This window comes from Xyrauchen texanus, chromosome 16 (genome assembly GCF_025860055.1).
Source record: "Xyrauchen texanus isolate HMW12.3.18 chromosome 16, RBS_HiC_50CHRs, whole genome shotgun sequence".
Lineage (NCBI taxonomy): Eukaryota > Metazoa > Chordata > Actinopteri > Cypriniformes > Catostomidae > Xyrauchen > Xyrauchen texanus.
In genome coordinates, this window is record NC_068291.1 from 32,914,462 (window position 1) to 32,940,911 (window position 26,450).

Sequence of the window (26,450 nt, forward strand, 5' to 3'; positions counted from 1 at the left end):
TATTGATCATACTTTGTTAGGGAATTGATAAATGCAAAGTATTCTTCACTTCAGCACTTATGTCAGCCCACTGTGTTTGTGATACAGACATGCATGTTACTTCAAATTGTGTAGCTTGATGAGCAGAGGTGTGTTATTACTTTTCTAAGTGATAAGACTAATGATTTTAATTGGGTGGACAATAAGACAAGTGAAAAAAATCCCATACACAAACAAGGAAGGACCCGATGCATATCTAGGGACCGGAATATCATAGTTGGGCTATTTTGACTTTAGCCAGTAAGAAACAACCCAGAACACCCTAGCAACCCCCTAGAAACATACCCTGCATGTATATTTTCATAACACCAAATGTTTAAATGACATTTACATTGGGATGTTACAGTTTTCAAAGTCATAATTCACTTGGATCTGCATTTCAAAGTTTGCACTGGTCACCAAGTAATTGCTTCATACACACACACACACACACACACACACACACACACACACACACACACACACACACACACACAGGTGTGTGTGAGCGTGTATTTATCACTTTGTGGGGACCAAATGTCCCCATAAGGATAGTAAAACCCAAAATGTTTTACCTTGTGGGGACATTTTGTCGGTCCCCATGAGGAAAACAGCTTATAAATCATACTAAATTATGTTTTTTGAAAATGTAAAAATGCAGAAAGTTTTCTGTGAGGTTTAGGTTTAGGGGTAGGGTTAGGTTTAGGGGATAGAATATAAAGTTTGTACAGTATAAAAACCATTATGTCTATGGAAAGTCCCCATAAAACATGGGACACACACACACACACACACACACACACACACACACACACACACACACACACACACACACACACACATACACACATATGCATGTAAATGTACTTCTCTGTGTGCTATGTAGCAAGATTATGGATAATGACATTAGAGACACAGGAAAGATGTTGTGAGAAATGCCTTCCTCAAGTCACTCTGTGATTGATTGTATGTTTAGTAAAAGATGACCTTCAACATGACACAAAATCATTACCATGGTCATGTTGAAGGGCATTTTACTTTTGGTGGTAAATCTGTGGTCCCTGTGTTTTGAAGTCTTTAAATATCTTCTCATCTTCTCTTCTGCCTTAAATCCTTTGATAAACATTTTCATAGTCAGATTAAAGGTATTGCTTCATCAGATGTTTTCTAGTTTCTGGCCTACGATGTAATCCGGAGTTGGGCTATCTTTGTAAAATAATTATTTCAGGTTATTGAAATATGTTGTCTGTTGTAAGTCTTTGCTTCATTTGTATTTCATGTGTCATATATTTGCTTACATTGTAAAAAAATAGCCAAGATTTAACAGCAATTTCTTACAATAAAATACTGTTTTCAATGTTTTACTGTAAAATCAATGCAGATTAGGTTATTTACTGTCACAACACAAAAAAAAATACTGTGAAAAAGAATATCACACTACATTATGGGAAAATGGTGTTTCGTTTGAAATCAGTTTAGTGTTCCCTTTGGATGGGACCTTATCTTGTTTATTTCTAATTACACTTCTCCCTGTTGGTGCAATTGTGTTTAAGAACGCAATTTATTGTACTATAATGTATGGAGAAAATAGTAAATTTTGACCATATTAAGCTGCTCCGGGGCTTAACGTTTCGCTGGGCTTCTGTCAACTCGTGCACGGACGGATTTAACCTTTGTGCACCTTCTCTGTGTTTACATCAGAGTCTTTTTCATGTGCGTCTTCCCGAGAATGTCGATGGGAGAATACGGTGGAGGATTTTATTTTTTTACGCATGGTTTGCAGTTATAGTGTGTTACTGCCGTAGTGTCGACAAAGAACTCTGCTTTCATTATATGGGAAAGAGTGGCCAGGATAATCCTACTGGTTTGGGAACTACATGTGTAGGCATGTCGCGTCTTATTGATATTTGAGATAACTGCAATTGTTGTGCACTTCAAATTCCAATTATATTTTAATGCCAAAATAAGAAAATTTTAAGCAAATATAAAAATGCCTTCAACAGCGCGTTTGTGTGTCATTCAGTTGAGCACTGAGTGTCACTGAGCCATACCGATGATGTCAACCAGAGCAGATCCTGTCCAGAAGAGTGTCTTAAGTGCTTCTCAAGTGCTCTGATGTGCGCACAGTCAGCAGAGGCTCGAGCCAAACTCTATAAAAACCGACAAATAAAAATTTTGACTTTTGAGTTTCACTTTAAATGAACGTGTTACGTGTTCATTCACGCAGTGTTAATGACACAGAGTGACACAGAGGACGAGACATTCTTTATTTTTTTGGAGTGATAAAATTATGAAAGGAAATTTCAAAGGTTTTGCTTCATGAGAGGTAAGGGCTCCTGGGTTTAATCAGAGCATTAAAATAACATGTGAAAGTGAAGAAATTATGACAGAAATATTTTACTATTGCATAATATAATATAATATAAATTAAAATAATATTATATAATGTAAATATAATAAAAATATATTTTATATTATATATGTTTTTAAATTAAAATATATTAATGAGTTCCAAAAACAGTGTAAATTTAAAATTGACCAAAAAGAGAGACTTTCGAAATATTTTGATAATTAAAACAATATTGTTCATGTAATTCATGTAGTTTTAAAGCCTTATATTAAAATCATATATCCCTATTTTATTATTTTATTATTTGAGGTTAAATATGTAAAAAATATGCACAAATACGCCTACAGAAATATGACAATTTATATGACAATTAATCGTGAAAGCCCTAAAACAGACAATGAATCATTATAGCCCGAAAACGGACAATCAATTGTCATAATCACAATTATTTATTTGAAACTTAATCGTCAGCCAAATTTCATAATCGTGACAGCTATGAGGGTGAGTAAATAATGACTTTTCATTTACAATTTTAATTTTGGGGTAAACTATCCCTGATATGACAAAATACAGTGAGCTTTAAATGACAAGCTACACAGCATGTGGAAAATTTCTTTGTTTTTGGTTGAACTTATCCAACTTTATAAAGCGGAAGTAGACAATTTAAACAACTTTGAAGTCCCTGTCATTTATATTCAGGAGCACATGGCAATTAAATGTTTTGATGATGTTGGTTCAGCTCATATATTCAGGCACATGCTGGCACACACCTATATACATATACACACAGAGTTCATGGTTCAATAAGGCATACAGGATACATACACATTAGTTAGTGTTAGTTTACATACAGTATAAGCTTTGGCTTAAAGTTGATGTAGTTTAGCACATATCACATATCATCATGCCACACATTAGCATCTCTATTTCCTCTCTCTCATACACATATGATGACCTTCCCCGGTCCGTTTTTGGAACAAACTTAGGTCTGTATGTATAAATGTTCTCCCTTTATGTTTAAAATTCTAAATAATATCCAAACACTTTGTCTCCTCATGGGTCGTTCCCTAGGTTTTCGCTCCATTACAGGAACACACCTTATCTGTATATCTCTCCCTTTGTTTTTTGTTTTTTTGTGTGTGTGTTTGTATATCTTCCTACTCCATAGGTGGTATATTAGATGGCTTTTGTTGTTTGATGTTTATATATTAGACATGTTTATATATTGTCAATGTAAAATTCTGCTGTGTGACAGTGTTTTTTAGACCCTCTGTGCTAGAGGTTGACCGATGTATCGGTTTTGTTACAAGGTCTTTGATACAAAGACATTTTATATTGACTATTATAGGCAGACAGATATAACGGTTTTACAGATTAATCGGTGCCAATAGTGGCTTTTTGGATCTATTGGTTATTGGCAAAAATCTATGCCGATAGTTGCCGATATTTTCTTTACCATTCCTCCGTGTTCCTCAGAGACCAGTACTATTTTGATTTAGACTATTTGGTAAGAAACAGATAATTATTTAAGTCTTTTTTACTATCAATCTCCACTTTCACTTTCATATTCTTCTTCTTTTGTTTTGGCAATTTGCATTATTCGTACATATCGCCACCTACTGGGCAATTTATGGTAAAAAGACACTTCTGGGGTCAGAGCGCAGGATCAACAATGAAACGGCACCCCTGGAGCAGACAGGGTGAAGGGCCTTGCTCAAAGGCCCAAAAGTGGCATCTTGGATAAGTAAATGGCATAAGGATAAGTAAATGGTTAGAGAATTTAAATTTTGGGGTGAACTATCCCTTTAATTTGATAAATACTAATATAGAGCATTTAAATGGAGCCATTCTCCATTTCATAATCACCATTTCTTTAAACAACAAACTGAATCTGGGATTGTATTTATGTTGGACTCTTGTAGTCTTTATGTCCGTGCTTTTTATAGTATAGTATTTTTTTATTATAATTTAAAACACATCGGCTGATTAATTTTGATATCTGCCTTTTCCACCACCTTAGTTATTGTATCAACAAAATCCACTATCGTTGGACCTCTAGTGACTATTGTTGTTAAGCTTTGAAATTTAAGTCATATTTTGCTAAAACTGGATAATTGATTCATGCAAATTCAACTCATGAACTGGATCAGACTTTGAATATAGCACAGAAGTCATATGGACTGCTTTGTGCATTTTCAAAGCTTAACAGATGTGGTCACTATGAATTGTCATTGGATAGAAAGGACATAAATACATTATTCAGTTCTCTGAGGTAACAATATTCAATCTTAAAGGAATGTTCCTGGTTTATATTACTCCAGAGAGACTTCACAGCTCAAATAAACTCACGTTTACTTGCGCAATAATTCAGATGAGCATGAAGTATGTGCAAACCTACCAATTTTCAGTTGTCGACTAGTTGATAGTAAGGATATTAATGTATAATTAGGCTCTGTTATGTTCATGTGATACCGATCAAACCTTTCAGAGGGATACACAGAATCACCAAAAGATTTTTATCTCTCCACAGTACCTCACAATATTACTCACAGCAGAGGATTTCATGTCCAACTGTGATCGTTTTGAAATGTATTGTCGATGCAGTACTTTTTGCTGTAGCAACAGTGCATAAAAAGTCTAAACCTAAAGCATTAAAGAAATGAAACTTCATCCAGTGGGTTTTACTCTGCTGACTGTTAATCATTGTTAAGCACAGCAAGCTATCATCATGCAAAAACACTCTCTGAGAAGTTGCCTCTCAATTAATTTGAGAATTGTCTCCCATTACATCCACCACCACTAACAAATATTCAAGTTAGTAGTTGACCCCACTTATCGACTAGTCAGTTGGATAACTAGTTGATTATTCGATCACCCTGGTCCTATTGAGCACCAAAAGTTGGACATTACTGCTTTTAAACTCTCCTTAATGCATTGCTGTATAGTCTTGTATAGTAAGGCAGAAGTCAATGAGACCAATTCCCTTAAACTAATAACCAAGAGATTGGTGATAGCTCATGATTGTTCCTGGCAGGGTTCAAACCTACATTGTTCCCTTGAGCAAAGCACTTAACATCAGGTTGTTCTGGGTGGACTGTGCTTGTAATAAGTGTACTTTAAGTAATTTGGATAAAAGAATTGGCTAAATGTCTACTTACTAATGTACTAAGCTGACAAATGTTCAATGATAGGGCCATTTAGTACAAAAAGTAAAGCATTTCATTGCCTAAAATATGTCTTTTGCATCATGATATGATGTCATCATTGACTGCTGTTAGCAAATATTACTGTAGAGTTGGCTCATTAAACACATGCTTGAATCAGAAAAAAACAGACTTGCAAAACCACTTGAGCACAAACTTTTGATTTATCGCTAAGATATGCTGGTGAGGTAAGGGTTGTTGGAGACACCATGCAGGGCTTTAGGTGTTTTATGTTATGATATATGTGCCTGTTCTTTACTTCTTGCAGACCAATCCAAGCCCAGTAAAAGCATTGCACCATTCAGAGTGTAATGATATTGGCTGTGCTGAGGTTTTGGGATGAAGGCATTAATTTTAGTGTGCTAGCCTTGTACAGAGAGCAGCATGTGGGACCAGCACTGTGAGTAACAAACAGAGCCAGTTCCACATTGTTATGGGCCCTTTATTTAGGGCTATCAACTGTCTGTCATTCTGACAGCCATATTCATGGGAAAGATAATAAATTCAACGGAAGCAATGCCTGAAAAGATTCAAGGATTGTCTTTGTTTGTGTAGGTGTGTCAGTGTGACTTTTTGTGTGTAACTGCTCAAATATAAAAACACTATTATTTTTGGACTATTCAACGTGATGATTTTTATTTTTTTATTATAATTTTCGACTAACATTAATCAGTGCATCCACTGAGGCTATTTGAAATCATTATTTACGAACCCACAAAACAAGTCTGTTGGGACAAAAGATTTTGTGTACAGATAAAAAAAAATTCTTCTATTGTTGATGCAAATGGCATACATTAAAACTGAAAGTCTAAATGAGTTAGTAATAAATTTAGTTTCATTTATGCACTCAATCAAATAGAAAACATTTATTAAATATAATACAAACCAAATATAAATAAATTATATAAAGTTTTAATTAATGTAAGATCAATGTAAGATGGTTAAAAATATACAAATTTCCATTATTGATTGAGTACATAAACTGTCAGTGTTCAAAACAATGTCCTTACCTTGCCCCGATTCACTAATGTAAGCCTATACAAATTATATGTATTTTGAGCTGTTGGGTTCGATTTGGTCCGAAATCGCTGGCTTATGACATTCATCCTCATGTCATTACGTCATGTCCGTGCACACACAGAATAGACGTGCCGGCTGTCTCATGTTCTGGCTGGAGAATCTAACTACATTGTTCAGCTCAATTCAGTAACAATCACACAGTTCAGGACAGAATCGTTGCAGCCTAGATGGTTGTTTATCTGTTATCCATTTGGCGAAGTTGTAGGGACGTGAAGCTTATATTGCTTGTCATACTTTTATGAATCGAACATTACTCATGTGTTAACCGATCACAATGTAACTACTTTGTCCATTGAAGTTACAGTGATGTGGCATGTTGTGAAATCCTCGTTTTATATTTTTAGTTTGTGGTGTTATTGTGTGACATGCTTGCATAGACATGCTATTGTAGTAACTGAGGCTGGACAATATAGTATAATAAATAATAAAGTCTTCTATTGAATTATCAGCCATATCTTTAAGTTTAACCTTTTAAATTGAAAATTGCAGTAACATTTAAAAATGAATAGTATATAAAACACTTGAATAATAATATTAAGATATACTGGTGGTGGCTAAGGAGAGCCCCTGTTCTCTATTTAAAAGTGCTTTGTGTGTAGTGTCAGAAAAGCATATAACATAATATCAACATGAAAATAGCACGTTATGACTCCGCCTCCAGTCATGATCAATCGTAGTCGATGTCCAGGTAAACTCAAATTGGGAGATTTGTCTACCAGAAGAGCAGTGCCAGAACACCACTGACATAATGTATTCTTCTGCAAATTGCTTGCAAATTAAAATTTCATCCACAGATGTCGCTAGAGAGCACAAATTTACGTAGTACAGCTTTAATAAAAATATAAAGTTTAAATCTAAAACATAAAGTTTAAATTAAAGTTGAAGTGTAATTTCTATGCCACTTGCAACACCAAGCAAATTTTTTTTTTTTTAAATTTTAAATAATTAAATCAAATTAAATTAAATAAAACGTTTTAATAAAATGACAAAATTAAATAAAAAAAATATAAAAAATGTAAATAAAAACACAAAACAAATGAAAAAAAAAAAATAATAAGTAGAAATCAGAAATCAAATTGGTATTTTTTTTTTTTTTTTGACATAAAAATGTTTAAACAGGTTTCCCAAACACTACTCATGTGTGCTATTGGTTGGTCAGACAAAGAGTCCTGCCCCAAACATTGAACGTTGTTGTGTCTGGTTGGCCAGAATCCTCCTATAAAAAGAATGGCATACGAATGGCTTACTTATAGCTGTCTCTGCACAATAAACTGGGATAGAAGAATGTATTTAAACATTGAATGTATACACTCTCCTTTAATGAACCTTATTAATTATTATTTAACTTTATAATTAAAAGCAAAAACAACACTACACCATAGTTTATTGAAAATGTATTTACACTTAACAAAAAGCACTTGTTTTATAGAAAAACATGAAAATTATTTGCCAAAACATGCAAACTGCTAAAAAAGTAGGTGCACCTCATTACCTCTGTGTTTCCTCTCTTCTCTCATAAGGATAAATCTCAGTCTGATTTATCTTGTCTGAAACAGACTGTGACATTTATATCATCTTTCTTATTGCTATGGTCCCTGCAGAAGTAGAAACATAAACACCGCGACGCAGGAGAAGGGATGTATACAACTCTGCCTGCAGTAAGCAGGCATTTGAATAGCGCTGTCAGAAAGTTTCTCGTGAAAACCTGTCTACACTACAGTGAGCTTGGCTCTCAAGGGAACATCTAAAACGGCTTTGAGGGTAATATTCATGGATAACTGAAAATAGTTTTTTTCTGAGAGTATTTGCAAAAATTAATAGGGAAAATCCACCTATGGTCATCACGTGTTATAAAAAGCCCTTTTCAGATGTCATCGCAGGTGACATTTTTATATTTTGAGGTAACCTCAGGTTGTGGGATGCTGTTTGCAAGTGCTTCAGTTAATTCTCCTGAGAGTATAGTTGGCCTGTACACTATAGCTGCAAGAGCCTTCAATCCATGTCTGGCAGACTTTCCCTCTCATTCCATTCCAAGACTGAAGGCTGAAAACCTACTGGTGCCCTACATGTTTCTCACCGCTCTGTTAGTCAGACACCGCTCGCATATAATGGTGTTTATTTAACTATGGACATCTATGGCCCTTTGAACTAACAGATAAAACTGATTTTTCACACTATCACTTATTTAATTTACTTTAGATATCGTTTAATTTGTCTAGGTGAATTATATATATTATGCATGTCATTTTCCTTGTTTTTTTCTAAACCATCATTTTTCTGAAACGACAAATATCATTTCCACCACATTTTTTATAGCATAATGTAAACATTTTAAACATTTTTGGAATGAAATGACTCCTTTGTATTGCTAATGCTAATTTCTACCTAGCATTTAATGTATTGGACTGGTGGTGGTGTAGTGGTCTAAGCACATAACTGGTAATCTGGTAATCAGAAGGATGCTGGTTCGAGCCCCACGGCCACCACCATTGTGTCCTTGAGCAAGGCACTTAACTCCAGGTTCCTCCGGGGGGATTGTCCCTGTCAAAAAAAATCCAGACTAGTTTTGATAATCAACCTGATATTTATCCGTAGAAGAATTTGTAATAACACTCTTAAACTGTCTGTCTACTAACATTATGTCACCAATTTCGGTCACAGTGGGTGGGAGTTCTTCCTGATTATTATCCAAATAGTTGGATACAAGTGGACATTTATGTTGCCCTCACTGTTTTTTACCAGTTGACCAAACAAGGAAGACTTCTGCACTCTTTTCGCATTAATCACTTGAACACGCACATAAACAATAGCTGTTTTTCAACAGAAGTGCATGCCAAATCCCAGTTAGTGTGTGTATCAACTATTTTAGCACATGCAACTTTAGAGTTGAACAAATGTAACAAATCCACTGAGCACGAGTTAGAACTGCATTTGCCAGAACCTTTGTGAGGTCGATCAAGTGAAATACTTCAACCCAATACCACAGAATGAAAATGTTAATGTAAAATTAGGTGTTAAAATAAATATGTGATGTTATTAATTTCTGCATTTATTATAAATCTTCGAACCTCAAAGAACTTGTAAGCATTTGTTTAAAGTTGCGTAAAAGGGTTTTTGTTTTATATGCTTTTAATACGTTGATATTTCATACGTTTCCAAACAAAAATGTATGTGTGCTAGAATCACACTTTACAATGAAAACTTAAGAATACTGATGAGATCACCCTTATCTTATTGCTCATACATGTCAAGTGAGTTACATTTTTTCATTCACACAACATCAAATTCCACCATGATTGTTGTGTTTTTTTAGTTATGAATGGCATGGTGAGCAAAGTCATCTGAAGAACATACATTTTCCCCTGTGACGTGAGCCCTGTTTAATTTGGCTAAAGCTTTGGGTTGTGAAAGGTACAGAAGAATGTGCTTTAAGAACCAAAAAAGGCCGGAGACGGATCCACTTTGAATCCAAATGTGACTGTGAACAATTGATAAATCCTAGTAGGCCTTGGCACACACAGCCTTTGGCAAATCATAAGGCACTTGGGATCTCTCAACTTCAATGGATGATTATACCTCTTTTTTATTTTATTTTTTTCAGACCAGAAATACTACCAAAATTGCACTGTAAAATATTGCCTGGATGTTACGAGATCAGTCATTTCTTACAATAAAATACTGTATTCAGAATTCTATTGTGAAATAAATTCAGGCTAGGTCATTTTCTGTCATTGCACAACAAATATTCACAACCATTTGAATTTGCACATTGTAATCTTGTTTGTTAATGTTAATAATCACATTTTTTATAAAGTGAGAATGATATACAGAATGGAACAAAATGCAGGGGTCTCAAGATACAATTACTGTAGCATTTTTTTATCTTCTGTTCTGTGCATTCAAAATAAAATAGCAATATCAAATAGGAACTGCACATTTAAGCTTAGCCAATTATAACTGTCATGTATACCTTGTCTTGTCTCACTGTTGCCCTTTGTTTGTCATTTTTGTCACTTTTGTAGTTCCTTAGTTTTCACTTTTGTCACCCGTGTAGCTCCATGGTCTCCTTGTTAGCTTTCATGTTCTCTGTTCATTGTTTTCACCTGCCCTCGTTAGTTTGCCATTGGTTTCTGTTTATTGCCCTGTCATCTTGTTTGAGTTCTGTTTGTTCATTGGTTCCCGTTTTCCCATGTCCATGTATTTTAACCCGGTTGTTTTCACTCCCCTCTGTCAATCGTTGAATGTTGTTAAGCCTGGTATCTGTTCCCTGCCCGAGTTCTCAGTTTTGTTTCATCGTGTTTGAGTTTCCTGTTTTCGCATTGTGGGTTTTTCCTTTGTGTTTATTTGTTTGTTTGTTTGAATAAAGTTTAGTTGCATTTGGATCCACTCTCCTCGTCTGCCTTCGCTGCCTCATTCTTTACAGAACGATTGACCACACACATGTATCCAGCAGCCTATTCGGCGAATTACCGGCTCCTTTGCCTCAAGCAGGGGGACCGCCCTTTGGAGGACCATGTCCAGGATTTTCTGGAGCTGGCACACCTCTCTGACTTTCCCGACCACGCCCTGGTGGCATTCTTCCGGGTAAACTTGAACGAGTCTCTGAGGGAGCGGTTGCCGACGGCGAGTCGTTGCTGGACACTCCTAGGTTTCGTGGAGGAGACCCTGCGGGTCAACGGACCGCCGCTCACTGTGTGCATTCTGGAGGATGACGCTCCTCCCACGAAGATACTCCCCCTGTCTGCCACGATTCGTCTCTCCACGCCCGTCACGACCAACACGCTGCCAACCTCGTCCGCTTCAGAGCCGGTGTGCCCCGCATCCGTGATCCTCGAGCCTGCACGGCCCACTTCGTCTGCCCGGAGGAGGAAGAGAAGACGGGCTTCCGCCTCCCGGCCCACGCCTGCCCCGGCCTGCGAGCCAGAGCCCACGCCTGCCCCGGCCTGCGAGCCAGAACCCACGCCTGCCCCAGCCTGCGAGCCAGAGCCCGCGCCTGCCCCGGCCTGCGAGCCAGAGTCCACGCCTGCCCCGGCCTGCGAGCCAGAGCCCGCGCCTGCCCCGGCCTGCGAGCCAGAGTCCACGCCTGCCCCGGCCTGCGAGCCAGAGCCCACGTCAGCCACGGTCAACGAGCCTGAGTCCTCGTCAGCCCCGGTCAGTGAGCCAGCGCCTTTAGCTTCGACCGTCCCTGAGCCAGCGTCTGTAGCCTCGACCGTCCCTGAGCCAGCGCCTGTAGCCTCGACCGTCCCTGAGCCAGCACCAATGGTCTCGACCGTCCCAGTGCCAGTAGCCATGACCGTCCAAGAGCCAGTGCCAGTAGCCATGACCATCCAAGAGCCAGTGCCAGTAGCCATGACCGTCCAAGAGCCAGCGCCAGTAGCCATGACCATCCAAGAGCCAGTGCCAGTGGTCGTGCCCGCCCAAGAGTCATTGCCAGTGGTCGTGCCCATCCAAGAGTTAGCGCCTCTCGAGCCTCCCAGGGCTCCTCCTCCCGAGCCTCTCAGGGCTCCGCCTCTCGAGCTTCCCGAGCCTCCCAGGGCTCCGCCTCTCAAGTCTCTCGAGCCTCCCAGGGCTCCGCCTCTCGAGCCCTCTAGGGCTCCGCCTCTCGAGCCCTCTAGGGCTCCGCCCCTCAAGTCTCTCGACTCTCCCAGGGCTCTGCCCCTCGAGTCTCTCGAGCCTCCCAGGGCTCTGCCTCTCGAGCCTTCCAGGGCTCCGCCTCTCAAGCCTCTCGAGCCTTCTAGGGCTCTGCCCCTCAAGCCTCTCGAGCCTTCCAGGGCTCTGCCCCTCAAGTCTCTCGAGCCTTCCTGGGCTCCGCCTCCTGAGCCTCCTACGGCTCCACCTCCCGAGCCTCCTACGGCTCTGCCCCCCGAGACTCCCAAGCCTCCTACGGCTCCACCTCCAGAGCCTCCCGAGCCTCCCTCGGCCCCGCCTCCTGAGCCTTCCTCAGCTCCACCTCCTGAACCTCCCTCGGCTCCGCCTCCAGAGCCTTCCAGGTCTCCACCCCTAAAGCCTCCCTCGGCTCCACCTCCAGAGCCTTCCAGGCCTCCGCCTCTAGAGCCTCCTACGGCGCCCCCTTCCTTGGCTCCCCCTCCTGAGCCTTCCTCAGCTCCATCTCCTGAACTTCCCTCGGCTCCGCCTCCAGAGCCTTCCAGGTCTCCGCCCCTAAAGCCTCCCACGGCGCCACCTTCCTCGGCTCCGCCTCCTGAGCCTTCCTCGGCTCCACCTCCAGAGCCTTCCAGGCCTCCGCCTCTAGAGCCTCCTATGGCGCCACCTCCATCGGCTCCGCCTCCAGAGCCTTCCAGGCCTCCGCCTTTAAAGCCTCCTACGGCGCCACCTCCCTTGGCTCCGCCTCCAGAGCCTTCCAGGGCTTCGCCTCTAGAGCCTCCTATGGCGCCACCTTCCTCGGCTCCACCTCCCGAGCCTCCCACGGCTCTGCCTCCTGAGCCGCCCACGGCTCTGCGCCCTGATCCTCCAGAGCTTTCCATGGTTCTGCCTCCCTCGGCTCCGCCTCCTGTGCCTCCAGAGCTTTCTATGGTTCCGCCTCCCTTGGCTCCGCCTCCTGAGCCTCCAGAGCCTCCCTCAGCTTCGTCTCCAGAGCCCCTCTCCGCTCCGCCTCCAGGACCTATCCCTGTCCTGAGGCTGCCTCCCAGGCCTCCAGGACCGGCCCCTGTCCTTCGACTGCCTCCGAGGCCCCCAAACCTGTCCTTGCCCTGTGGCCAGCTCCCAGGCCTCCTGAACCTATCCTTGCCCTGTGGCCAGCTCCCAGGCCCCCTGAACCGGTCCCTGTCCTGTGGCCACCTCCCAGGCCCCCTGACCCAGACCCCTCTGTACCCCCCTTGGACTGCCGGTCTGCCCTTTGTGCCCCCTTGGGCTTCCTGCCTGCCCTCTGTGCCCCCTTGGACTGCCTTCTTGCTCTCGTGCCCCCCCCTGGTCTGCCCGTCTGCTCCTGGTGCCTTCTTTTATTTGTTTCTTTTTTAGGATCGTCTGTAATCCAATCCTTTGAGGGGGGGCTCTGTCATGTATACCTTGTCTTGTCTCACTGTTGCCCTTTGTTTGTCATTTTTGTCACTTTTGTAGTTCCTTAGTTTTCACTTTTGTCACCCGTGTAGCTCCATAGTCTCCTTGTTAGCTTTCATGTTCTCTGTTCATTGTTTTCACCTGCCCTCGTTAGTTTGCCATTGGTTTCTGTTTATTGCCCTGTCATCTTGTTTGAGTTCTGTTTGTTCATTGGTTCCCGTTTTCCCATGTCCATGTATTTTAACCCGGTTGTTTTCACTCCCCTCTGTCAATCGTTGAATGTTGTTAAGCCTGGTATGTGTTCCCTGCCCGAGTTCTCAGTTTTGTTTCATCGTGTTTGAGTTTCCTGTTTTCCCATTGTGGGTTTTTCCTTTGTGTTTATTTGTTTGTTTGTTTGAATAAAGTTGCATTTGGATCCACTCTCCTTGTCTGCCTTCGCTGTCTCATTCTTTACAATAACCTACATCCGCTATCTTAATTCCGGAAACTTACATTTGAACAAAACTAACATCTGCATCACATTAAAGATGAAGTGATGTTTTAGACAAAGACTTGTTGTTATGAAAGGATATTTACCAAGTTTTGACAAGATTTAGAAATATTTTTTTGAAGAAACATACTAGATTTGTGCAAAAAATCTCCATGTGGGCTTTTTGTGTTCATATGTTCAGTTTTTAATTTTAAGAGAACTGGTGGATTCTGTCAGTTTTAACAGGGGTTTTCCTGCATTGAAGAGCAAATTCAATTCTATTAATTTTGTGTTCTTCGCTGTATAAGTGTTAAATATGCTTTTAATCTCAAATGTGCATCTGTGCAGCGCGACTGAAGCCTGGTTTCAAGTGAGCCATTACAGAATCACTCGTGCCAATGCCATCCCTAGAGCATGCAGATGTGTGCTCGTCAACCAGACTTCCCTTGATATGAGATTGGATAACGCGAAGCCTATCACTCGCACGACTCAATCAGGCTTCTTTTGATACTGCAACGCTAACCACAAAACTTATGTGACCCATTTGAATTCTACTGGGAAGTTTTTTGCTTTAAAGCACAATGGAGGAAGTCAAACATCTCAAACAGCTGGACAACCCCGATATTCTATCCACCACTAATGTGAAAAACAGCTACAACACTGAGCCATGCATCAAAATGAAAGGTGTTTAAGTACACATCATCACCCTTAATAAAATATATTATGGTAAACTGTAACATACATTTTATATTAAATTATCTTTCAAGGAAATTTTTTATTTAAAAAAATGGCACAGTGAAGAACTATGGTAAACATAAGGGCATACTTATGTACAAGTAGATTAAGGGGCTTTAAAGTCTGGGCTTCCATGAAATGTGAACAAATTATGAGGAAAGTTGTCCTCCTGTGCAATTTCTTTTCTGTACAAATGAGGTTTGATTTGATATTAGGAAACAATCTGGCCATGGTTGCCTTCAGTTATTCATAGTGTTATAATATATAATAATATCAGAATTAAACAATTTATGGGCAAGGAAAACCCCTTCTTTAAGTCTGTGTTTATGAATGTATTTTTTTGCTCTATCAGAAACCTTTTACCTCACACATGACTTTTACCTTAAAATCATCTCCTCATCTACCACACAGAGTGACATACTGTACATAATATTTTCAATATTTACTTGAAATTTGTAGTATCAGATCACAATGTAGTGTACATCATTGTCTATAATATATACTATATATCACTGTGCATATGGAGCAGATTGATTACAGCAAAAATGTACAGCTGAAATCAGAAGTTTACATACACTTAGGTTGAAGTCATTAAAACTCACTTTTTAACCACTCCACAGATTTCATATTAGCAAACTATAGTTTTGCCTAGTAGTTTAAGACATCTTTGTGTATGACATGAGTAATTTTTCCAACAATTGTTTACAGACAGATTGTTTAATTTTTAATGGACTATATCACAATTCCAGTGAGTCAGAAGTTTACATACACTAAGTTAACTGTGTATTTAAGCAGCTTGGAAAATTCCAGAAAATGTCAAGCCTTTAGACAATTAGCTAATTAGCTTCTGATAGGAGGTGCACTGAATTGAAGGTGTACCTGTGGATGTAGTGGCTTACCTTCAAACTCAGTGCCTCTTTGCTTGACAACATGGAAAAATTAAAATAAATCCGCCAAGAACTCAGAAAAAAAATGGTGAACATCCACAAGTCTGGTTCATTCTTGGGAGCAATTTCCAAAGCCTGAAGGTACCACGTTCATCTGTACAAACAATAGTACGCAAGTATAAACACCATGGGAGCATGTAGCCATCATACCGCTCAGGAAAGAGATACATTCTGTCTCCAAGAGATGAATGTAGTTTGGTACAAAAAAAAAAAAATCAATCCCAGAACAACAGCAAAGGACCTTGTGAAGATGCTGGAGGAAACAGGAAGACAAGTATCTATATCCACAGTAAAATGAGTCTTAAATCGACATAACCTGAAAGGCTGCTCAGCAAGGAAGAAGCCACTGCTCCAAAACCACCATAACAAAGCCAGACTACAGTTTGCAAGTGCACATGGGGACAAAGATCTTACTTTTTGGAGATTTTTCCTCTGGTCTGATGATAAAATGTTTGGGGGGAAATAATTACCATCATTATGTTTGGAGGAAAAAGTGTGAGACTTGCAAGCCGAAGAACACCATCCCAACCGTGAAGCATGGGGGTGGCAGCATCTTGTTCTGAGGGTGCTTTTTTTGCAGGAGGGACTGATTTACTTCACAAATAGATGGCATCATGAGGAAGGAAAATTATGTGGATATATTGAAACAACATCTCAAGATATCAGCCATGAAGTTAAAGCTTAAAGCTCAGTCACAAATTGCTCTTCCAAATTGACAATAACCCCAAGCATACAACCTCCAAAGTTGTGGCAAAATGGCTTAAGGACAACAAAGTCAAGGTATTGAAGTGGCCATCGGAAAGCCCTGACCTTAATCCGATAGAAAATTTGTGGGCAAAACTGAAAAAGCGTGTGCGAGCAAGGAGGCATACAAACCTGACCCGTTACACCAGTTCTGTCTGGAAGAATGGGCCAAAATTCCAGCAATTTATTGTGAGAAGCTTGAGGAAGGCTACCCAAAATGTTTGACCCAAGTCAAACAATTTAAAGGCAATGCTACCAAATACTAACAAAGTGTATGTAAACTTCTGATCCACTGGGAATGTGATGAAAGACATGAAATAAATCATTATTTCTACTATTATTCTGACATTTCACATTCTTAAAATAAAATAGTAATCCTAACTGACCTAAGTTGATGTTTTCTACGATTAAAATGTCAGGAATTGTGAAAAACTGAGTTTAAGTTTATTTGACTAAGGTGTATGCAAACTTCTGACTTCAACAGTAATACTTTCATCAACATTTACATTTGTATTCTTAGAATACACATTCTTTCCAGATTGACTTGCAAAACATGACTTCTCATCTGATATTATACCATTAAAACTGATGCGTTGTCTTGTGATTGAAATGACAAAGACACACAGGATATCTAAAATAATGAGGTGAATTTCAATTAAACCTATGTCACAGCTGCTCCTTTGTTTTGTTCAAAGCTGACTTGGTTTGTGGTGTCGTGCTCTTTTTGTTTGGTTCCATATTGTAACAGATAAAATAAATTGTGTATCCCAAGAAATACAAAAAACATAATCAGTTTCAGGTGGAATGATAAAATTAATTATTTTGCCCCTTGATCAACTCATGTGTTCCCTCTGGCACATTGTTCAGTAAAATCTGAGGCTGAGCAAATTTCACACGTGACGAAAGCAGTGGTCTAGAGACTCTATTAGGGATGGTAATCGAAATGGGTTAATATTCAGAACTGATTACATAAAAAAAGATTACAAAAAGAAAAGAATGGTTTTACCAGGGGTGTCTAAACTTTTTCTATTGTGGGCCAGATGCAAGATTGCCACTAATGCATCATCTTTATATTGTATGCTAATTATTATGTGAGTTTTATTTTGTGTTAATAAAGGATAATTTTCTCACCAAGAACACTTGTATTGGTTATAAGTCTATAATGTTATTATGATACTATACTGGTTAAGAAACACCACCTGTATACTTTAGAGTAAGAAGGCATATTACTCATTGTTTATTATGTTTCGAATGTTCCATTCAGAAAGTAGCTGTTTGTGTATGAAAATGTATGTTTTTGCCATTTCTAAATCACATTTAATGGGCTTTCACTGAGAATGAATATCCATGCTGGATTCTGGATTCAAGACTGGATCATTTACCACACGTTGTGTAAAGTCAAAGGAAATTTGTTTTATGAATGTTCTTGAATGGTCCTTTAAAAGGTGAAATAATTACTAACAGCTTGTATAAGTAAAGTTTAATATTGAAAAAATTAAAAAAGACAAAGTTCTTTGGTCTTAACAAGTTAAACTCTATTATGCAGTGTACAATCTTGTAACTGCCAAGACGGCAGTCAGCCCGCCTCTGCTGTCCCTTTATACAGCATTCAGCAAATCATTATTTAAGGCACATCATAATCAATTCTGTTTTTAGGCATTATTAAGACACCTGCATGTGACTGTAAGATAAGGGCGTACTGCACGCCTTTTTCCGTAGCGGGTGCTTCTGTCAATATAGATGGACTGTCTTTGTTGGGTTTTATAAATAATTAGTCCTTTTTTGAGCTCTGTGATGGTCTATTGTTTGGCTCATACAGAGTCTTAAGCCAGAGGGAGATACTCGTACATTTAAGAGACGTTATGGCTGATATATTCTTTCTCTCTCTCTGTTTTTCCTCATTCTGTTCCTTTATTATTGTAAACCATTTAATTATTAATGAACTCTCATTATCAACACCTCTATTTACCTATTCTTCAGGGCCATTGTGCTCTGTTGATTTCAGACCACATATCCTAAATCCCACGTCCTATTCACTTAGTCGGATATTAACAAAGAAAGAAAATGGAAATTATATCTAGATAATTGTAAAAAATTGCATATCGGCAAATCATCTTTGCTGAGAAATATATTTTTACATCATAAAGTGGACATCATGTGAATAATCACACTTCAGGCATATGTGTTGCATGTATCGATTACCTGCTTATAAGTGCTGTCTCATTTGTTAACTCCTTTCATTGTTAATTAATTTTCATTAATAAAAACTAATTATACTGCCAGCCATCCCTTCACTTTTGACCACACTGCCACCTAATGAGCTGCAATTCTCTGTCTGACATTGGAAAGCATATTAGATTTCCTTTAGCCCCTTTTATCAGACCTTGCTTTGAGATGGAGCCTGGTGAAGTCATACATTGAAAGAACATGTTCCTGATGGGAATAATAGTGTTCCAGGGCCTAATCCCATCCCTGGGATTACAGTCCTTTGTAAAAACTTTTTGATTTAAAGTCTGGTTCACACTGTAGCTTTTTCTGGCCAAGAACCACCCACATAGACAGGAATAGTGTCTGATGGACATGTAAAGTGACCAACCACAGTTACCTGATTAATCTTGTTTACATGCAACTACAGGTAAGTGTCTCAAACAAAACTCTTGGATATCTTTAAAAGATTCAGTGCTATAAACCTGGCAAGTTTTGCCAAATCAGATGCTGAATCCAAATATGCATACTTCCCTACTATACAGTGTGAAAGTGGAGTAGTATTTCCGAGTCCTCAGTATTCATAAGTAAAAAAGTAATCAAGAAATACCCGGATGACCTGCTATTTCTGGCGAGATCGACGTGACACTTTACTTTATAATAATCCCATGGGAGCTGAGGAGACGTCACGTTCAAATGCTGGATTTAAAAAATGGCAGTGAACCGCGAGTCAGGCAAGTCTTTTTACCTGTAAGTGTTATATATATAGCAATAATGTTGTTCCTTGTGCTTAAATGCAGCTTGTTTAACAAAACCAGCAACCTTTCGTTGTTGCTGTTATTATGTCATATATTTGGGCCACGGGACAATGCCCGCATTCCCAGATAAAGTATCTAAATATTGATACATTACATTGTCATGATCTCTTTGCTTATGCACATATCGATGAGTTTAGTCCTTATTGATATTATGCAAATACTGCTAAACTAAAGTAATGCTTATCACAACAAACCTCCATCTAACAGTAAAAATACCTTATGTCAAGATAAAGCTGGCAAAATGCGCTTATTTTACTCCCAATCTTACAGTTCAATAAATATCCTTTGGTTTTAAACATTACGTGCCAACATCTACTCAGTTTAATCAAATAAATACATGACTTGTATTACACATAAATAACTCATATTGGCATTACTGTTCATGCTGTTACAGAGGGAAACTCAGGGCTCCAGACAAAAAAAAAAAAAAAAAGACTTATTAGACATTGGCTCCTAAACTGAAACATTAAGGAGCCAAATGGCTGTTTTTAGTCAACAAATCACAGAATTGCTCTATTTAGATTGCTGTTCAGAAACAAGATATAAAGCCAAAGAAAAGAAAGACAGCTTATATCCCATGAATCAGAGGTTTAATAAACCATATATATAGTTGAGAAGATAAGTTTGCCCCTCCCCTTGAGCCCTAAAAGTGCCCCCCTCACAATAATTTTCATCAACAATATTGTGGTCAATAAAATAAATAGAATTATAATTAATATTACAGCATGTAAGAAACAGTAACGGATATTAATAACTCGAAACAAAGTCAGCAAATACCGGTGTGGCATCACGTCTGATTGATTAGTTACTGTGTGTGTTTTTGTTTTTTGTACACGTTTTTATCACACCATTGCTTCTGAAGTAAGAGAACAGTCAGAGATGCATGTTGAGGAGGGAGAGAGAGAGAAGAGGCTTATATATCAAGTTTGCCATCAAAAAGGACCATGCTGACCTGATATGAAATTCCCTTAAGATAAAAGGGGGTGCTCTTTCCAAAAGCAGTGGTACAGTGACAGTGTCTGGCTTGAATATTCACCTGAAAATGACAGAGTGCACTGTTTTAGTTGTCGATTATTTATGAGCCATGAAGACAGGTTCAAAAACCACAGTGGATGGATGACAGCTGGTGTTAAAAACTGGAAGAATGCAAAGCAGAAGATCAAAGAGCACAGTAGTAGAGTCTCATATGCAGAGTATGATAAATTGGCATGCACTCAAGAGAAATTCTTTAATCACGGCATTTGAATGAGCAGACCAAGAATTGCTTGCTGCCAGAGAACAGGAAAGACAGAGGAACAGGTCACTGTTGTGTCGTTTAATTGATGTAACACTGTTCCTGGCAAGACAAGGAATTGCCTTCCATGGTGACAATGAAAGTTCTAGTAAACTTTCTGGAGCTAGTTGACCTCCTAGGGAAGTATGAGATATGACCACAGGTGTCTCTCCTTTCAAATCAAACACAGAATGACATTATAACAGCCCTTGCTTTGTGAAATCCAAGATGCTTCCATTTTTTCAATATTACTTGATGACTCTGACATCTCTCATACAGAGCAAGCATCATTTGCCAAAAGATTTGTCAGATGTAAATAAAAGAGTGCTTCATTGGCTTGTGCCATGTAGATTCCACAACAGGAGAAGAGCTTGAGAAAATGGTCATGAGTGTTCTTTTATGAGAGTGACCTCAAAGTGGAAAACATATGTGGCCAAGGATATGACGGGAGTGCTAATATGAGTGGTCACTACAAAGGACTTCAGTCATGAATCCAACAATAAAATGAAAAAGCACTCTATGTCCACTGCCAGGCACACTGCTTAAATTAAGTGATTTTGGAATCTGCAAAGTCAAGCATTCTTTTGGCAACCTTTTTTGCTTTGGTGGAAAAGATTTATGCTTTCATTGCAAACTCCTCAAAGTGGCATGCTTCTTTTGTGAAGACCCAGAAAGAAATGTATCCAGATGAGCGTCCAATGGAACTACAAAGGCTCTCTGACATTCTGTGGGCATGTAGGGAGCACGCCATGAAGACCTTAAATAAGACCCTGTCAGCGGTTGTGAAATTCCTGACAACACTATTAAACAAGATCCACATTATGCAGCCATTGGATAAGAAAAGATACTGCTGCATACAACTTTTAATTCCAGCTTTGCTTGGAAATGATAACTCCTGTCTTCCTTGAAACTGCATGTGCCTCCAGTGCCCTTCAAAATGAAGACTTGGATTTGGGAGCTGCATACGACATAGTGAGTGGCATTGTCAATTGACTAAGAGACCTAAGGACTGAGGAGGAGTTCAAGAACATCTACAAAAAGCCACTAGCCACGCTGAGGCAGCAGGTTTTGCCTGAAAGCAGTTTGAAGGGAAAGAGAACCCAAAAATGCAGATTAAGACTAACAAGATCATAAAGTCACTCCATACACTGGCAGATGCATCTAAATAGACGGGTGTGTTGGATGATGAGGCCAAGGAAACTGCTCATATCCTCTGCAGGTTTTATGGAGTTGCGGAAGAAGAGCAGCTGCTGTGGGAAGTCAGAGTGTTTCACTCTGCCTACAAATGCCCAGTGAGAAGTGCCAAGTTAATGTTGGAGATTTTCAAAGACAACAGCGTTCACCTTTTGTTCCCAGCCTTATATCAGCTGGTGAAAAAATATGCTACACTGCCAGTTTCCACAGACACAGTGGAGCGTTCATTCTCAAAGCTTAAACTGGTCATGTCCAGATTGAGGAGTCTCTGTGGACTGGAAAGGCTGTCTGATTTACTGCTACTTGGCATAGAGAGGGACATCCCTGTTGACAAAGAGGAAGTTTTCAACATCTTTGAACAAATGATTCCCAACAGAAGACCAAAAAGCCAGTTTGCAGTTCACAGTGGCGGTGTTACAGTGAAAATCATCTTTATCCTTTATTATTTTCTCTGCATGTATGTGTTCCTTCACTCTGCTTCACCTCAACTTTAAATTATTCATCGCTCTACTACTTTTTTATTTTTGTTATAATTAGCCTACTGTATTCTATTCATTGTAAAAAAAATTAAGTACAATGAGTCTATGTCAGTAGTCTCATATTCATTCTTGTGAACACACAGTCTGTTTACAATGTCTACCAGGGTGATAATAAGATTATGTATCTTATTAGTAGTAATTATTATATTAGAATAACTCTGTAGTGATAGATGCCCTTTTTTACATTTGCGCCCCTGTGGGATTTGAATCCCTGGTTATGTCCCTCAATTTTTCTAAATGTCAAAAACTTGATCTCATATATATATATATATATATATATATATATATATATATATATATATATATATATATATATATATACACAGTAGGCTAATTATAACACTTTATTATTAATTATTAATAATTATTTAAAGTAAAATAAAAAAACACAGACTACAAGAATGCAAATTGAAGAAATCCCAGATGCAGTTCATTGTTCTATTCCAATCCCAATCAATAATTACAGAGAAAGAAAAAAACTGGTATACACTATGTGACTTTTAATTATAAAGAAGCCCAAAATATGCATGGGACTCTTTTTTAAATGTCTGCACTCCCAGTTGTGAGTTCACTGAATGCTGATTCGCTTAGAAAGTGAATCTGATTCAAACTGCTGACCTGAGCTTTCTTCAGTTCTTTTCGGGTGACTCATGAAAAAGACCTGGTTCAAAAGAGTCATTTGTTCATGACTCTCTTGCACTGGGGTTGTTTTTGCATGTGGTTCAGCGAGCTCTTCTGAAACAGAAAGGGCGAAAAGCGGCATGAGACACACTGGTTGGGTGCGCTCTAAAGATGTATTCAGTAATTCGCAAGATGATATCTGATGAAACCGCATATGAACGCACACAACTCAACTGTCTCAAATGGTGACTAGATTTTAAATGTCACAATCAATTATTTTTGGTCGCATTTGTGACCATTTTAAATCGCAGTCTGGATCTCTGGAACTGGCTCCCCCAGCTAAGCCTGGTTTCTCCCAAGGTTTTTTTCTCCATTAACATCTTATAGAGTTTTGGGTTCCTTGTCACAGTTGCCTTTGGCTTGCCTAATTTTAAAGCGTGATTTTAAATAAAGTTTTTCAATAATGGTCAATGAGTACTTTAAATGCCGAAACATACTCTAAACAAGTTCATGAATGCAGATGCAAGCGCTTGGCCACCACATTGTCAACATGCGGTCTGGTTGAACATGCTCAATCTCCTGGCGGGAACAAATCTCAGTACTCCATGCGATACTTACCTTCAAATGTCTGTGCCATTAAATTGGATGTGTTATTATATACATTTGTTATAAATATATTGACTTTATCTTACTTGCTCAGCAATATTCTTTTCAAATTGTTGCTCTGCCATGACATTAGTTGAGTTTAAAGAAAAATGTACCATAGAAGCGTACAGTTCACACTAATCTCGTTATAGCACCCCTTGCAGAAGCATTGAGAATGCAACGTGTAGTTGCGATAAGTTATGAATTAAACACATTTCAGAAAGGTATTTACTCCTACAGGCTTTGCCTAACCTGTTACACACTTTAAAAATGGCATTTTATTTTAAACCAGAATATTGTAAGGACAAAATACTTTAAAAACAGAAAGAATAAAAGCCCAATAAAAGTAATTAACTTTTTGGTAACAGAAGAATTTTTCTTTTCTTATCTTTATGGAACTTATTGTGTTTTGAATGGTGCAAAATGTTTGTACAGTTATACAGTTAACTGTAAACAGCTGTTATACTAAATTATGTTAGAAAAATTCAGTTCAAAATAAATATGTATCACGAGTCTTATGATATCGTGGGCTCTGTATCATGATGAATATCGTATCGTGATGATGTTGGTGATACCCAACCCCACTGGTTTCCGGTAGTAAAAATAAAAAAATAATTCTCCATAGGTGAATAGATTTTTAACGATACAATTTGGAGCTTATTGGTTTGGTTGATGACTTGGAGATTTTACTATATTCCTATAGAAAAAAAGAAAATTAATTGAGAAAAGTACTTCTAGTACCCAGAGGGCTGAAAAAGAAAAAACAGGCTGGCACTGTTGTGCTCTGTATGCATCAGACAGTCTATGAATAGTCTGAGACTAGGATCAAAGTGACTTCAAGTGTAACATTGCTGATCTTAGAGGCCTTTTAGAACAACAAACATGGCTTATGTGTATTCAGATCATTTTCATATGAAGGCAAATTTTTTAGTAATCTTTCAAGCTGCTCTGAGACACTGGAGCCTTCCATTTGTTCCAAAGCTTCATTGGTTAAATGATTAAATGGAATAGCACCCTGTGACATAGTTATTTATAAGCTGTGCTATTAGTTTCAAATGTGTTGCAATTTTAAATCTCAGGAATTCATGTAAAGTGTTGAGGGAATGATAGCTAAACACTTTTATCACTTCTTTGTAGGACTGTTGTGTTCAGAAATCTAAACTGAATTATGCACTTGATGGCAGTTTCTAAATACAGATTAGACAGATTAAACAGTCAGTCTGACAATGTGTGTTTGTTTGTGTGCCTGAAGGTCTGGTGCATTTCTGTATTAACCTGGCTGATGTCCTGTTTCCATGCCAACTGGAGCCTCAGGTAAAGGCACACCTGAACCCTGCTGTCAGAAGGTGAACTCTCCAAACCAAGCCACACTCTACAGGGTAAGCGATCAGAATTAATTACCTCATGCAGCACTGTTACAATCTAGCAATTTTTCCTCCTTACATTATTTCCTTTAAGTCATGCAAAACCTTCTTCTTATATTATGAAACTACAGTATATCCAAGTCTTTTCAAATGATACTGAAATAAATGTAACTGGGAAGAATGAAACTACAAAGTCCAAGCAGGCTATGCCAGCTCTGACACTTGTCTCGGTTCCGACATCCTGCTTTGCAGTTATTATAACGAAAAGGCCATTAAATGTCATATAGGGTTGATTGAAGGAAATGTCAGTAAGAGAGACTTTTTGTAGAATTCAATATTTTAGTCCTTTTAAACTTGGTTTGATGCCTCCTTTGTGTCTTTACCTTTGATTTTATGTGGAAAATTTATTAATTTGGTCAAATTTACAAAACATTTACAAATGTAATAATCCACATACTCGCCACAAAAAATATTTGGACTCTAATATATAAAAATGTATACCAAAATATCAAACCAAGTGGCATTTATCTTAAAGGTGCTGTAAAAAATGTCAGTAGTCATTGTGCTTACTTCCACCAAGGTTAAGGTGCAGTACCACAAGACTTTGAACATTACTAAGGACACCACAACAATGCAAACCATGCAGCTTTGAAGTTTGTTTTCTTTGTATTGACCCATGCGGTCAATCTGTGATGTTCAGATCCTCTGTTGGTCAAAGAACTTTCCACTCTTCATTTTGTTGCTGGTCAAAAAAATGTGTGGGCCCACCGTACCTGGGCTTGTGCCCATCTGTTTCTTATACCTGATTCTTAGGTGCTCAGGTAAAGAAGACGGTCATGCTAATGCCTTCAAACTCACAAGAGTGATTGATTTCCCTCTGTCAGAAAGGTCTCTTTCGCTCTCTGTGTGGGTGTCTTTGTTAGCAGCTTGACACTGAAATCTTTTGAGCTTAATTATGGTCCAGTCACACCTGGAGAAGGAAGCATTTGAATCTTTGCATAATCATTGAACACAAACATCAAAATCGACCGAACTTGAACACCATCTGAGCTGCATGATTTTACATAGAGATACATATGCATGTGGGATGTCAGGAGTAGATGACATTTATGATTCTCTAGATGAATATGGATCCTGGACTCCCATGAGTCTTAAGGGGGTTTAATCAAAACTACTTGGAACATAAAACAAGTTTAGAATTGTCTTCTTTTTCAAATGATAGCCCTGACAC

General features: G+C 38.8%; 1 protein-coding gene across 1 annotated transcript in view; it reads left to right on the forward strand.

Annotated features, from left to right (window-relative positions):
• LOC127657334 (muscarinic acetylcholine receptor M3-like) overlaps positions 1-26,450 on the forward strand; it is a 180,223-nt gene that overhangs the window by 35,467 nt on the left and 118,306 nt on the right. The window contains exon 2 of the mRNA XM_052146074.1: positions 25,108-25,234. The gene's annotated coding sequence lies outside the window, so the exon portion shown is untranslated. The remainder of the gene's footprint in view (positions 1-25,107; positions 25,235-26,450) is intronic.